The sequence below is a fragment of the Papio anubis genome, chromosome 2, assembly GCF_008728515.1.
Source record: "Papio anubis isolate 15944 chromosome 2, Panubis1.0, whole genome shotgun sequence".
Lineage (NCBI taxonomy): Eukaryota > Metazoa > Chordata > Mammalia > Primates > Cercopithecidae > Papio > Papio anubis.
The window spans coordinates 98,514,826-98,528,294 of NC_044977.1; the positions used below are offsets into that span (position 1 = coordinate 98,514,826).

Here is a 13,469-nt window from a genome sequence, read left to right on the forward strand (position 1 = left end):
TGGAGCTATGTAGCTCTTCATCTGTATCCTTCACAGTATCCTTTGTAATAAACCAGTAAAGGCATTAAAAACATACGCTTATGAGACAATGGTATCTATGAAACTATGAATGATACAAGAGCTTCACTTGATATGGAAGAGTATCCCAATACTGAGGTCAGGAAAACCAAGTACAAACTCTGGAAGAATGGCAAGACAAGTGGGTGAACAGCAATACTGCTTTTCATCGAGAACAAGGACATCAACTATTGAATAAGCATTTGGATACTTTTCTTAAAGGCGAGAGTAGACTGAAGGTATTTTTTCCTCCTTGTTGAGATGAAATGGTTTGCAGACCAAGGACACAGTATAGTTGGTGTATAAATCAGCGCACTTGGGATATGAGAATTTTTTACAGAGCAGAATCTTTCTTACTCAGAAGAACCAATCAGCGAAGTTCCTGAAGCCAAAGTATTTAAGAGTTCTTCAGAGAACATTTCATTGTACTGTTGCAGCATTTTTTATCTTCCACAAACACATATCGACAAATTTGATAGAATTTGGGATAGAGGAGCACTGGTTGCCATTAATCTAGGAGATTTCGAACATTATGCAGATACGATGTTGTCTCTCCTGGGAAAAGGGTTTCAGTACCTCCGGTCTGTTCTTTCTTACGACTCAACTAAACATGCAGGCCCACTGTCTTATGTTCCACATGCTGAAATTGAAAGGTTGTTCAGTACAATATGCAATATTCATTGTCTTGAGAAGATTGATGCTTTTGAAGAACAACATGAAAGTTGGGGAATTGACTACATTTTTGAAAAGTTATATCTACTTACAGAAAAGTAAATGAGATGTATACAAAATCGAGTAACATCGACATGCTTTTGAGTTTCGGCAACTGAAAATTATGCTAAGGTGTGAAAATGTAATGCATAAATTTTTTATTGTTTACAAATCATATCAAATATCTTTGTTCAAAAATGCACATAACTTTTTTTTTTTTTTTTTGAGACGGAGTCTCGCTCTGTTGTCCAAGCTGGAGTGCAGTGGCACGATCCTGGCTCACTGCAACCTCTGACCCCAGGTTCAAGTGATCCTCATGCTGCGGCCTCCCGAGTAGCTGGGATTAAAGGTGCGTGCCACCACACCCAGCTAATTTTCTGCATTTTTAGTAGAGACGGGGTTTCACCATGTTAGCCAGGCTGGTCTCAAACTCCTGACCTCAAGTGATCTGCCCACCTCAGCCTCCCAAAATGCTGGAATTACAGACATGAGCCACGATAGTCGGCTCTCTTTGCCCATTCTTAATTAGGCGGTTGTTAAATTTTCAAAACTGCATATATCTTTGTAGAAGAAAATATATACTAAAATGTTAAAGTAGCTCCTTTGGGGAGGAGAGGAGATGGAAGATTATGACTATGTGTCTTACTTACAGACTGCAAGACTTTTTACCAATCAATCAGCATGCATTACTTGTATAATTAAAAAATAAAAGAAAAATGCAATGAATATTACTTAAATGCAATAGACATAGAAAAACTGACATTGTATGAAATTTAGAATTGAAGAAATGTAATACTTCAGCAGGGTTCAACTGATCCCAAGAGTTATATAAAAGATTAGCTTTCACGATAAACCTTTGTCTTTTACTAAAATCCTAGCCATCTCTTTGCACATGTTTTCTCCACATATAATTTTATATGTAACAGAATCAAGAAACAAATACATTTTAATGAAATAATCCAATCTATATGGAACAATGTATTCTCAAATTATAAGAATAAATTATGTTAAAGTTAAAAAAAATACAAGGATACAAATCCCTTATTTGCTTGCTTTTTTGTTTTGATAGAAACCCCTTAAATAAAACGTGGCATATTTACCTTATGGCACTATGAATTTGTTTAACATTTTTATTCCTACCCCATTACCATAAAACAAGTAAAAAATAACAGATTTCATAGTTAAGAGCATGGGCTTTTGGAGTCAGATGGTCTGAGGTTTGGTACAGGCTCTTTGTTTTCCACGTCTGTGACTTTATTAGATACATCAGTCTCATCTGCTAAATGGGGGTAATTATAATACATTGCACAAAGACAGGGGAAGCTATAATCAATTAGTGTATGGCAGAGCACTTAACACAGTGCCTAGGACAAAATGAGTTTGCAATAAATGTTAGTTGTGGTCATCTTCATCACTCTAATCTTTTTTTTTTTTTAAGGGAAATACACAGGAAATGAACAATTAAAAAGAGGGCACAAATTCCTAAGCTATAATTAGGGAAATGAGGTAGAAATGCCATTTGTAAGCTTTTTCCAGCATAACTGATTCAAAGGCACTGAGTTCACAGTAATGAGCAGGAGTGACAGGTGGGGTGAAGTAGGGAGTGAGGGACCCTATATCAGTGACAATACATTACTGAGCACAGCTTACATTAAGTCCAAAGGCTGCACATAACCAATTCACTTTTTAAGCAAAAGGGAAAGAAACAAAACAATGTATAAATAAGCACAAAGGAAACAGCATCATTTAGGGGTGATTTTTATGAGCTTCAAGGCAATTTCAAAGTGAACTACACCAAAACGCTTTCATATGCTCAGAAAGACAAAGTAATCTGTCCATAGTTCTGCAAAGAGTTTCACAATTAAAATCCAAGTCTATCTGACATCAAATCCACTTTCCTTCACGCCAGGAGTCCCAACACTCCTGAGGGTTACAGCTCTCCCTTGGCCCAGGTTTACTGCGGCTGAAAAAGCAGACTCCTCCCTACCATGACCCTACTCTCCTCCATCACTGCCACCAGAAAGTCAGGAATAAGAACAGGTCCCAGGAGCAGTCTCAGGTAAGCCTCACAGCCACCTGGTCAGCCATTCCTTAGTCACATCTTCAGCTGCCCCATTTAGAAAGTGCTGACTGTATACCTGGCATTTAGTACTTTATATCTCACTTACTCCTCAGACCCCTCGACCTAATGGCTCCCTCATTGTGGATACAAGGAAAGGGGTCTTAAGTGGTTTAAGTCACTTGCCCAGGATTGCACAGAGAATACCAAAAGCATCTGGATATAAACCAGAAATGATCCCCATCCTAAGCCTTTTCCACTTCTCAATAAGTGAATGAAAAAGCATCCAAGGATTATTTGCTAATGGAATTTGAAAGAAAAAAAAAAAGAAGAGGTACAATTAAAGACTCAAGTTAGCACCTCAGAGAGAAAACAAATTGAGAAGTTTTTTTCTTTTTTTTTTTTTAAAAAAAAGAACAAAATAAATGATCAGGAAAGTAAGAGTTAAACTGAAAATATCTATGTAACTTCGTGATATTAAAAACAAACAAACAAAACAACTCTTTCCAGCTCTGTCACATAGTGGCTAAACAAAGACACCCCTAGGCCAGGCGCGGTGGCTCAAGCCTGTAATCCCAGCACTTTGGGAGACCGAGACGGGCGGATCACAAGGTCAGGAGATCGAGACCATCCTGGCTAACCCAGTGAAACCCCGTCTCTACTAAAAAATACAAAAAACTAGCCGTGCGAGGTGGCGGGCGCCTGTAGTCCCAGCTACTTGGGAGGCTGAGGCAGGAGAATGGCGTGAACCTGGGAGGCGGAGCTTGCAGTGAGCTGAGATCCGGCCACTGCACTCCAGCCTGGGTGACACAGCGAGACTCCGTCTCAAAAAAAAAAAAAAAACAAAGACACCCCTCCAATCCATCAGCAGCAAGTCAACATTCTGGTGCCCAGATTTAGGTTAGACCTTAACAGGGCTCCTTGTAGAGCTGCTGATTCCATGTCCTGGGGCAGGGAAAATCAAGAGGGACCTGCAACACCAGCTTTCAAGAAAGCAAAGACCACGTCAAAAGGTCTGGGGTAGAAGTGATAAGGTATACAAAAGCCATCTTAAAAGGACTACCATGCACTGTGTTGTGACAATTTGAATATCCAAAAGAGAACACAGTCAATAACGGTTAAAAGAGACAAGGTGAACCTGTAAAGGCCATGAATCTTCAATATCAAAATGAAAAGGGTAACCAAGTGACAGGGCAACTGACATATAAAGGAAGGGAGAATATATTAGGAAGTTATTTTTAATCCATTTTAGGAAGCAGCAGAGGTGGGTATGTATGACTGCTCTGTTTCTGCCACTAATGCCTTTTATAAAACAATGTACAAATACATCTCTAAGTAGGATGGCTCTGAATAAGCCAACCCTACATGGAAGGAGGAAGCAAGTATCAAGAACAGAAAGGCCTGACGCTGTGGGCACAGACTACACTTAGGTAGGAGCAGGATCACCCCCAGGGCTGTAAGATGACGGATCAGCCAGAGGGCTTCAGAGGAGAACTGATTGCCCACACTGGGGCCCCAAATTCCTGGAAGATAAAAGCTCAATAAAAGCTGCTAATGATAACAGTAAGACACTAAGAAACCTTGTACGTGTGTTCAAACATGTTCCAGATGAGTGTGTCATTTGGATGGGACACTGGGTCACAACCACAAGTGGCCAAATATAAAGAATTTGTCATTTCAGGAAAAGACATCAGGTCGAAGGTGGCCCCTCCAAAGATAATGTCCACCTGGAAGCTGTGGAGGTGTAAAAATGGTCTTTGCAGGTGTCATTCATTTTCTTCTTTTTTTGTTTTATTTTGTTTTTTAAGACAGAGTCTCGCTCTGTCACCCAGGCTGGCGTACAGTGGCGCAGTCGTGGCTCACTGCAACCTCCACCTCCCAGGTTCAAGTGATTCCCCTGCCTTAGTCTCCTGAGTAGCTGGGAGGCATGCGCCACCATGCCTGGCTAATTTTTTGTATTTTTGGTAGAGACGGGGTTTTGCCATGTTAGCCAGGCTGGTCTCAAACTCCTGACCTCAAGTGATTCGCCTGCCTCGGTCTCCCTAAGTACTGGGATCACAGGCGTGAGCCACCGTGCCTGGCCCTGCTGGTGTCATTTAGTTAAAAGTCTTGAGATGACATCATCCTTGATTGAGGTGGGCCCTCAATCCAATGGCAAGTGTCCTCAGAAGAGAAGAGGAGAAAAGGCCCACAGAGGAGAGGGCAGCGTGAAGACAGAGCAGAACCTGGAGGGATGCGGCCACAAGCCTAGGAACATTGAGGATGGCCGGCAGCCACCAGAAACTGCAAGAGGGGCAGGGAACGGATTCTCCCTCAGAGTGTCCAGAAGGAACCAGCAGTATCAACACCTTGACTTTGGACCTCTGGCCTCCAGAACTGTGAGAGAATAAATTTCTATTGTCTTAAGCCACCAAGTTTGTGGTAATTTGTTATGGCAGCCCTAGGAATCTAACAGAGCTGCTGAGATCGTATTTTCTTTAATATCTATAAAGGTTACTAGATCACTGGAAAAATATAAAACAGATTCAGAAATCACAAAGAAATGAATTAAACCCACAGTACCAATGCTTATGTTAAGTGTGAGTATCAGGAGTTTTGCTGTCATTGCTAGAAGACCTACATGTTCTTTTGTGAGCATTTAAGAGAATCTAATAGATTTGGTCTGTGATGTTAAGGCAGATCTAATTAAATATATTTGTAATCAAATTTAAATGTTTAAAATAATTTAATAAAATTTCTAAGTCTGTACTTATTAGTTGTGTGAGTATATGAATATTTCAATTTATGCAATACATTAAAAAGATGAATGAACACTAACAATTGAGCGATAAAGTATATATAAATGATGCAGTTATGAGTTTGCCCAAGTGTCTCAGACCTCACAGATCTTGCTGCATCCCACCTTCCCCCAGGCCTCACAGGTGATCAGCACAGGCATGCCCAGGCCCTGATGTGGCCGTCTGAACAAAATAACTTCCCAATTCCTATGCGTCCCCAGTGCTCCTCCTTCCTGATAGCACACAGAGCCCTCGGAGGTCCCAATTCCCCTCTGGAACCTGCCCTCAGACTCCAAAGCTTTCCTCCCTGTTGGTCAGGGCACCTGTATGCCAGGCCAGCCAAGAAGCCTACAGCAGAAGAGAGGAAGACTCGGAAGAGGCTTTCTAACCTTCCGTCCTTGAGGGGGCCATGGGGCTCACATGAAAGACAGCCTTACAAGCAGGCCTTCCTTCCACTTGCTTCAGAAAATTAACTGAGCAGGTGCTTCTTTCTGCAGAGTTATCCTTCTGATCTTTATTTTATTTATTTGTTTACTTACTTATTTATTTATTTTTTTATAGATGGAGTCTCACTCAGTCGCCCAGGCTGGAGTGCAGTGATGCGATCTTGGCTCACTGTAACCTCCACCTCCCGGGTTCAACCAATTCTCCTGCCTCAGCCTCCCGAGTAGCCACCAAGCCCAGCTAATTTTTGTATTTTCAGTAGAGACGGGGTTTCACCATTGAGCCAGGATGGTCTCAATCTCCTGACCTCATGATCCGCCTGCCTCAGCCTCCCAAAATACTGGGATTACAGGCGTGAGCCACCACATCCAGCCTGATCTTTATTTTTTAAAATGTTGCCACTGCCAGTCACTGAGCACCCACGGCAGAAGGCAGGCTGCTAATGAACAGCTTGCTGTCAACTACCCCCTCCAAAAACATCTCCTCCTCATTTCAGGCACAGGCACCAACCCACCTCCAGGGGAAGGTGGGGGAACAAAGCTTGGCTTTTACAGAACATATCTAAAAGCAGGGAGATGGCGTTTGGCAGAGCACTGAGGAGCCAACATGCATCCTGGCCTCGATGTAGTTCTCATTAAAATCAACCCTACCTCTGAGAAGGAGAGAGAGAAGAAAAAGAGCTTGGGTGTGTGGTGGCATCAGTACACAGCCTGCATGGTTCCGAGTCTGCCTCCTGCCAGCCTGGGAGGCTGTATGGGAAATCTCACTCCTATGTCCAGCAGGTCAGGTAGCAGGCGCCACAGGCCTCAAAACACAAGTAAACCAGAAGCTCAAACGGCCCCATATTCCATTCATGCCAAAATTTAGCTGAACCACAGTAGCCTGGGCCCATCACGGGGGGTGGAGTGTGAGCTGAGCTGTCATGTCAATTTCCCACCTGAGTCCGTTCCAGTTTTGTCTTAGATATGCTGAAATAACACGAAAAAGAAAAACTGTCAATCTGTACAGAATTGCTTGCCAGGCATTTTTCTTCTTAAAAAGAAAAAAATAAATACTCAACCTTGGAATCTGGTTTGATGAGAAAAAATGAAACCTGGCAGGTGGCAGGTGACAAAGTAAGCCCAAGGACCATGAGGGTAGGTCTGCTGACCAGTATGAGTACCTGGCCACGGTGCTCACCAGACACTGTGAAAGGCTCCTGGTGCTGTCAAGCACCCTGGTACAAGGCTGCCTTTGATTACCTCCCCAAGACGGGCGCCTTCAATTCCACTCAGAATCTGGCACCCAGGCCCACACCTGGGTGGAGACATCGTGACTGCATTTGACTAATGGAGAGGAAGTGATTGTGCTCCAGGGTGTCTCTGCTTCTGCCTTTGATCTTGCAGCCGTCTGTGTCAGCCAACAGTGGTGGAAAATGGGCCCAAGGAAGAGTGCGCATATGTGAGCAATAAGAGAAGAGAGAAGGCACAATTCTCAGGGCTCACTTAGGTCCTTGCCTGTAAACAAAATGGCCCCAGAGCTTGGGGATGGCAGAAAGGACATACCCAGAGTACTTGGGCATTTACACAACAGAAATTCTTGGTAACTACTTATAAATACATTATAATGTATATATCTTGCATTAGCTTTGTTAGCAGATGATAATGAAAAGTTCCTGGCAATTAAATCCCCTTTCCAACTCAGTACAACCTCTACTCCACCCTGATAATTTATCCTTCCTCCTTTCATTCAACCCTGCCTCACCACACACGTCTAGGTGACAACAGACTCCTTGATGTTCCAAAAGATACCCCTCCTCCAAACACACACACACACACGCATGCACACACACACATACACACACACACACATTCCCTATGCTTTCTTTTAGGTCACCACCTCATAAAATAATAAAATTATTGACCACACTCCCCTTCAGAAGGTCAGCACTGTGTGCTATTTTTTCATTTAATTTGTATAGGCGTACTGCATTTTGTGGTGTCTGTACCTTTTTTTTTTTTTTTTTAATAGAGACGGAGCCTCACCGTGTTCCCCAGGTTGGTCTTGAACTCCTGGATTCAGGCAATCCTCCAGCCTCACTCCCCCGGAGTGCTGGGATTATAGGTGTGAGCCACCACATCTGGCCAGTATCTCTATTTTTGTTTCACTTAGGATTTTAATTAAAATGAAGGCAATCTTTAGAAGGTGGCAACAAATAAAACGATCTTATTATTCTATATATGGGTTTTTAATCTTGTTTTTATGAAAAAAGATAAGGAAGGAGAAAGCTTATTTTTTAAATTTAAAAACGTGGCTTTGCATTTTCGCTTATTTAAGAAGCATTCATTAGGCACCTATTCAACAAAAGGCCTGGGAAGAGGATATTGGCCCATTCAAGCAGACATGGACTCTGCTCCATTAATTTACTCTCTGAAGATGAAAATTACTTTCGACAATTTGTAATCTTCTGGAATTTAAGCCTCGTACATATCTAAATCTTAACAAGAAAAATCCTGGGTAATTTAAAACATGCTTAGAGAGTTCAGTGCGTATGTCTACAGTGTTCTGTCTGAGAATACTTGTAAGAGGTTCCCTAGATTATCACCTGAACGCAATTTAATAGCACTTGCATTTGAAAAAGAAAACAACACTACAATTTCTATAAAACAAAAAGGTCCTTATTCTCTTAATTCCTATTTTGCAATACAGAAAAACTCAAATTAAGAAATGACCATAATACCTGCACGTTATGCACATGTACCCTAGAACTTAAAGTATAATAAAAAAAGTAAAAAAATAAATTAATTAATAAATAATAAATTGACCAAAAAAAAAAAAGAAGAAGAAGAAGAAACGGCCATAAAACAAAAAACAATTTTAAAAAACTTCATCATGGGATACCATTAACTAGAGAGTGAAAATCTCTCAAAGAAACATTCAGAGAACCATAAAATATTTAATGCTAATTAATTTCCAGATAAGAAACCGAGTCTCAATGCAGTGATAAGTGATTTGCCCAAGGTCACACATTTAGTCGGTGGATGATGGAGAAATGGCCCTCTCACACAGGACTGGTGGGTCTCCAACCTACTTTCTCTCCTCTCAGAGTCACTTGGAAGAAGAAAACCTTCACTATAAAACAACGTTACCCAACCCACACAGAGATATCAACTACTCCACAGTGATCAGGTGCATCTCTCAATTCTAGCTAAACTCCAAAATAACATACACTCCTGCTCTCCCCCACAAAACTGCCCTTGGTACAAAGTTTGAGAAGTTCATCTCTTGAAAACTTTGAGTTTAAGGGAAAAAAACCCATCTTTCTTGAAATTATATGCCATATTCACAAAAACTTTAGTCATTGCCTTCCTGACCATTACCTGTTGGTTATTTTCCAAACATTCACTAATGAATAACAACCTGCACAAACTAAGAGAGAGGTAAGACATTCCTCCTTGGGTATCGAATAAAAAAATCTTTAGGATGCGTTTAGGCTTCTTAAAGACCAAATTCAGTGTTTTCCGGCAAATTGCTTGTACTATCTGGCCTGATATCCGGAAGTAAAAGGGTATTCACCCATGTGTTGTTTGGGGAAGAAGCAGAAATAGCCTGGATTCCCAATAATAGATGAATAGTCAAATATAAATGACAGAATATTAAGCAATGCTTGAAAATTGTGTTTTTCAAGAAATTTAATGCCAGGGGAAATAATCAACATATAATATTTATTTAAAATGCATTATGTCCTTAAATATATGTGTTGCAGAAAAAAAAACAAAAAAAAAATCTAGAAAAATTTCACAAAAAGTGAGTGGTGGGTGCTATATTAGTCATCTTTTTGTTTTTATCTTCAAAATCACCTAAAATCAGCATACTTTCGTGATAGAAAGAAATATTATTTTGTCCGGGCATGGTAGCTCATGCCTATAATCCCAGCACTTTGGGAGGCTGAGGCGGGTGGATAACCTGAGGTCAGGAGTTTGAGATCAGCCTGGCCAACAGGATGAAACCATGTCTTTACTGAAAATAGAAAAATTAGCCTGGTGTGGTGTCATGTGTCTGTAATCCCAGCTACTCAGGAGGCTGAGGCAGAAAAAACCCAGGAGGCAGAGGTTGCAGTGAGCCAAGATCATGCCACTGCACTCCAGCCTGGGCAACAGAGCCAGACTTCATCTCAAAAAAAAAAAAAAAAAAGAAAGAAAGAAATATTATTTTATTTATTTATTTATTTATTTTTCTTTTTTACTGAAACAGAGTCTCACTCAGTTGCCCAGGCTGGAATGCAGTGGCACGATCATAGCTCACTACAGCCTTGAACTCCTAGGCTTAAGTGACCCACCCACCTTAGCCTCCCGAGTAGCTAGGGCTACAGGTATACACCACCTGAGTAGTTTTTTAACCTTTTTTTTATAGAGATGGGGGTTTCCCTATGTTGCCCAGCTTGGTCTCAAATGCCTTGTCTCAAGCAATCCTCCTGCCTCGGCCTCCCAAAGCACTGGGATTATAAGTGTGAGCCATAAAAATATTATTTTTAAAATCTAACTTATTCTAAAGATCATTTGTGTTCATTATAAGGCCAGGCACCAAGAGTTGAAGAACAGGGTAGGTGCCACAATTCTCTAAAACAGTGACACACATGCTTACTTTCTCTCTCTGAAAATCAGAGATGGACCCTATCTCCCAATGCCATGTCATCACCAACAAAGTCACAGAATCTTCCTTAAACCCACAAAAAAGGAAACCAAAGTACAGAGAGGCTCCATGATTTCTTTATGATGACAGAGAAACAGGTTTCAGAACCAGGATTGAGGTACAAATTTAGCATCTATGGATTTAGGAGAGCAGCGGAAGGCACCTCTGAGAATGGACAGGGTCATTGGTGAGGGCCTGGCGCATGTCCACGCCAGGCTTCTATGGAAGGCAGGCAGGTGGTAAGAAGAGCTAGTGTGAGGATGACAAGCACACGTTCAGTTTCTATGAGATTCCGGCAACATATCCAGGCAGTAGAGAGGAACATAGCCATCGCCTGCAGAGAGGCAACAGCCAAAGCAAAGAAGATGTAGGCAAGAGGAGACCCCAAGCCAGAGCACTGACAGATGTCCACATCTAAGCACACCAAAAAGAAAAGGGGACTTAGCCAAACACAAAGACAAAAAGCCAGCGATGACTAGTCAGAGGAGGAGGAGAGCTAGAATGTTCCCACACAGTCCAATTCCACACAAATACAGGCTGAAAGTAAAACTCTCAGTGGGAAATACTCTGGATGAGGCTTTTCATGTTTTTTTTGTTTTTGTTTTGTTTTTCTTTTTTTGTAGAAATGGGGTCTCGTTTGGCGGCCAAGGATGGTCTCAAATGCCTGTGTTCAAGCAATCCTCCCATCTCAGCCACCCAAAGTGTTGGGATTACGGGTGTGAGCCACTGTGCCAAGACTTTTCATGTTCAAGCATCACTGTGGTATTCCCTCCATCAAAAGAGCTCAAAAGATGACATCTCATAAGGAGACTCCTCGTCTTGGCTAGAGATCAACAAGGAGTACCTGGAAATACAGAGACAGCAGCAGCACATTCCTCCTTCAGCTGGGCTCCACCCTCTGTACAGAAAGGGGAGCAAAACTAACATGATCTCTGCCCTCAAGGCACTCCCTATACAGCAGGGGACAGTAGGTGAAATGAGCATAACATGGCAGGTAGGTGAGGGAAGGGCAGCTTCTGAAGTTACAAACACTGCCTGGCATGAAACACAAGAAGTGGAGAGGTTTTCTTAACCAATCCCTGCTTCTCCACTAAATCCTCTGACAAGCCTGCACTTGCCATGGCCCCCAAAAAGCAGCCGGGCATGGTGGCTCCTGTCTGCAGTTCCATAGCTTTGGGAGGGAAAGCAGGAAGATTGCCTGAGGCCAGGAGTTCGAGGCTGCAGTAAACTATAATTACGCCACTACACTCCAGCCTGGTTGTCGGAGAAAGACTGTCTCTAAAGAAAAAAAAAAAAAAAAAGACCAGGCGAGGTGGCTAACACCTGTAATCCCAGCACTTTGGGAGGCCAAGGCAGGTGGATCACTTGAGGCCAGGAGCATGAGACAGCCGAGGCAACATGGCAAAACCCTGTCTCTACGAAACATTTAAAAACTAGCTGGGTGTGGTGGCATGCACCTGTAGTCCCAGCTACTCGGGAGGCAGAGGCAGAAGGATCACTTGAGGCCAAGGGGTTGAGGCTGCAGTGAGCCATGATCACCACCACTGCACTCCAGCCTGGGCAATAGAGCAAGATTAAGGTAGGGTAAGGTAAGGCAAAAGGAAAAAGGAAAGGAAAGGTAAAAGGAAAGGTAAGGAAGGAGGCAGGGGAGGGGAGATGAGGGGAGATGAGGGGAGATGAGGGGGAGGGGAAGGGGAAGGGGAAGGCAGGAAGGGAGGGAGGGAGGGAGGAAGGAAGGAAGGAAGGGCCCACAGCCTGCTGATACTGCCAGCCAGCTGACCACTGTCTTATGTGCCTCAGCATCTGGGCTCTTGTGAATTGAGCCTTTTCCCAATGGAAAAATGGTCGTGTGTGTGTTCCCAACCTGTTTGTTCACACCTGTTTTGCTGATTAATGTAATTATATCATTGTGTTTATTATTTCATGTATAGCATTAAAAGTGTTCTTTATAAAATTTTTTAAGTCCATTTACATTGCTATAAAAGAGTGTTAAATCTATGTAAACTAACTTTAATATCTTGAAAAACAATTAGGGATTAAAAGGCCAATTCAATTTAGATAAAACAATTGTAATATATTTGAAAAATCATTTAATCGAAGAGAGGATTATGTACTACAACAAATCTAGTGTCTATGTCCTGCAGTGCTCATAAAGCTAAGGCATTTAGCACCACCCTGACAAGTGGTAAGCACTCAGTAGATGTGAGTCATTATTACCACTATTGGTTATCATTACATAAGCAAATAAAGAGTGATGAAAGCTATGAAGGCAAGAAAAGGCAACGGAGATGGGGTATGCCACAGATGGGGTGGTCAAGGAAGGCTTGTCATGGACAGCACACTTCTGCTGAGAACCAAAGAACAGAAAAGAAGCTGGGCACAGCAGCATGCACCTGTAATCCCAGCCTACTCAGAAGGCTGAGGCAGGAGGAGTGCTGGAGCCCAGGAGTTCGAGGGCAGCCTAGGCAACATATCAAGACCCAGTCTCAAGGAAAAAAGAAAGAGAAATAAATAAAAACATTAAAAACAAAACAAAAAAAGAAAAGGAAGAGGGGTAGCGAGGGAGCGGCATGACCCAAGGCCATGGGAGTTTGGTGTGTTCGAGGGTCTGGAAGCACTGGTGGGGCTGCTATAGGGTAAGGACAGGGTGGAATGAGGCCTGCCTGGATAGAGAGCCAAGAGTCAGGTCACAGAGTCTTGGAAGACTCTGCATTTTATCCAAACGGCAATGGGAAACAAAGAAGCAGCAT

General features: G+C 42.3%; 1 protein-coding gene and 1 pseudogene across 9 annotated transcripts in view; one reads left to right on the top strand and one right to left on the bottom strand.

Annotated features, from left to right (window-relative positions):
- Positions 1-13,469, bottom strand: part of TRAK1 (trafficking kinesin protein 1) — a 210,898-nt gene that overhangs the window by 82,000 nt on the left and 115,429 nt on the right. The window lies entirely within an intron of this gene.
- LOC101012209 lies at positions 106-831 on the top strand (annotated as a pseudogene).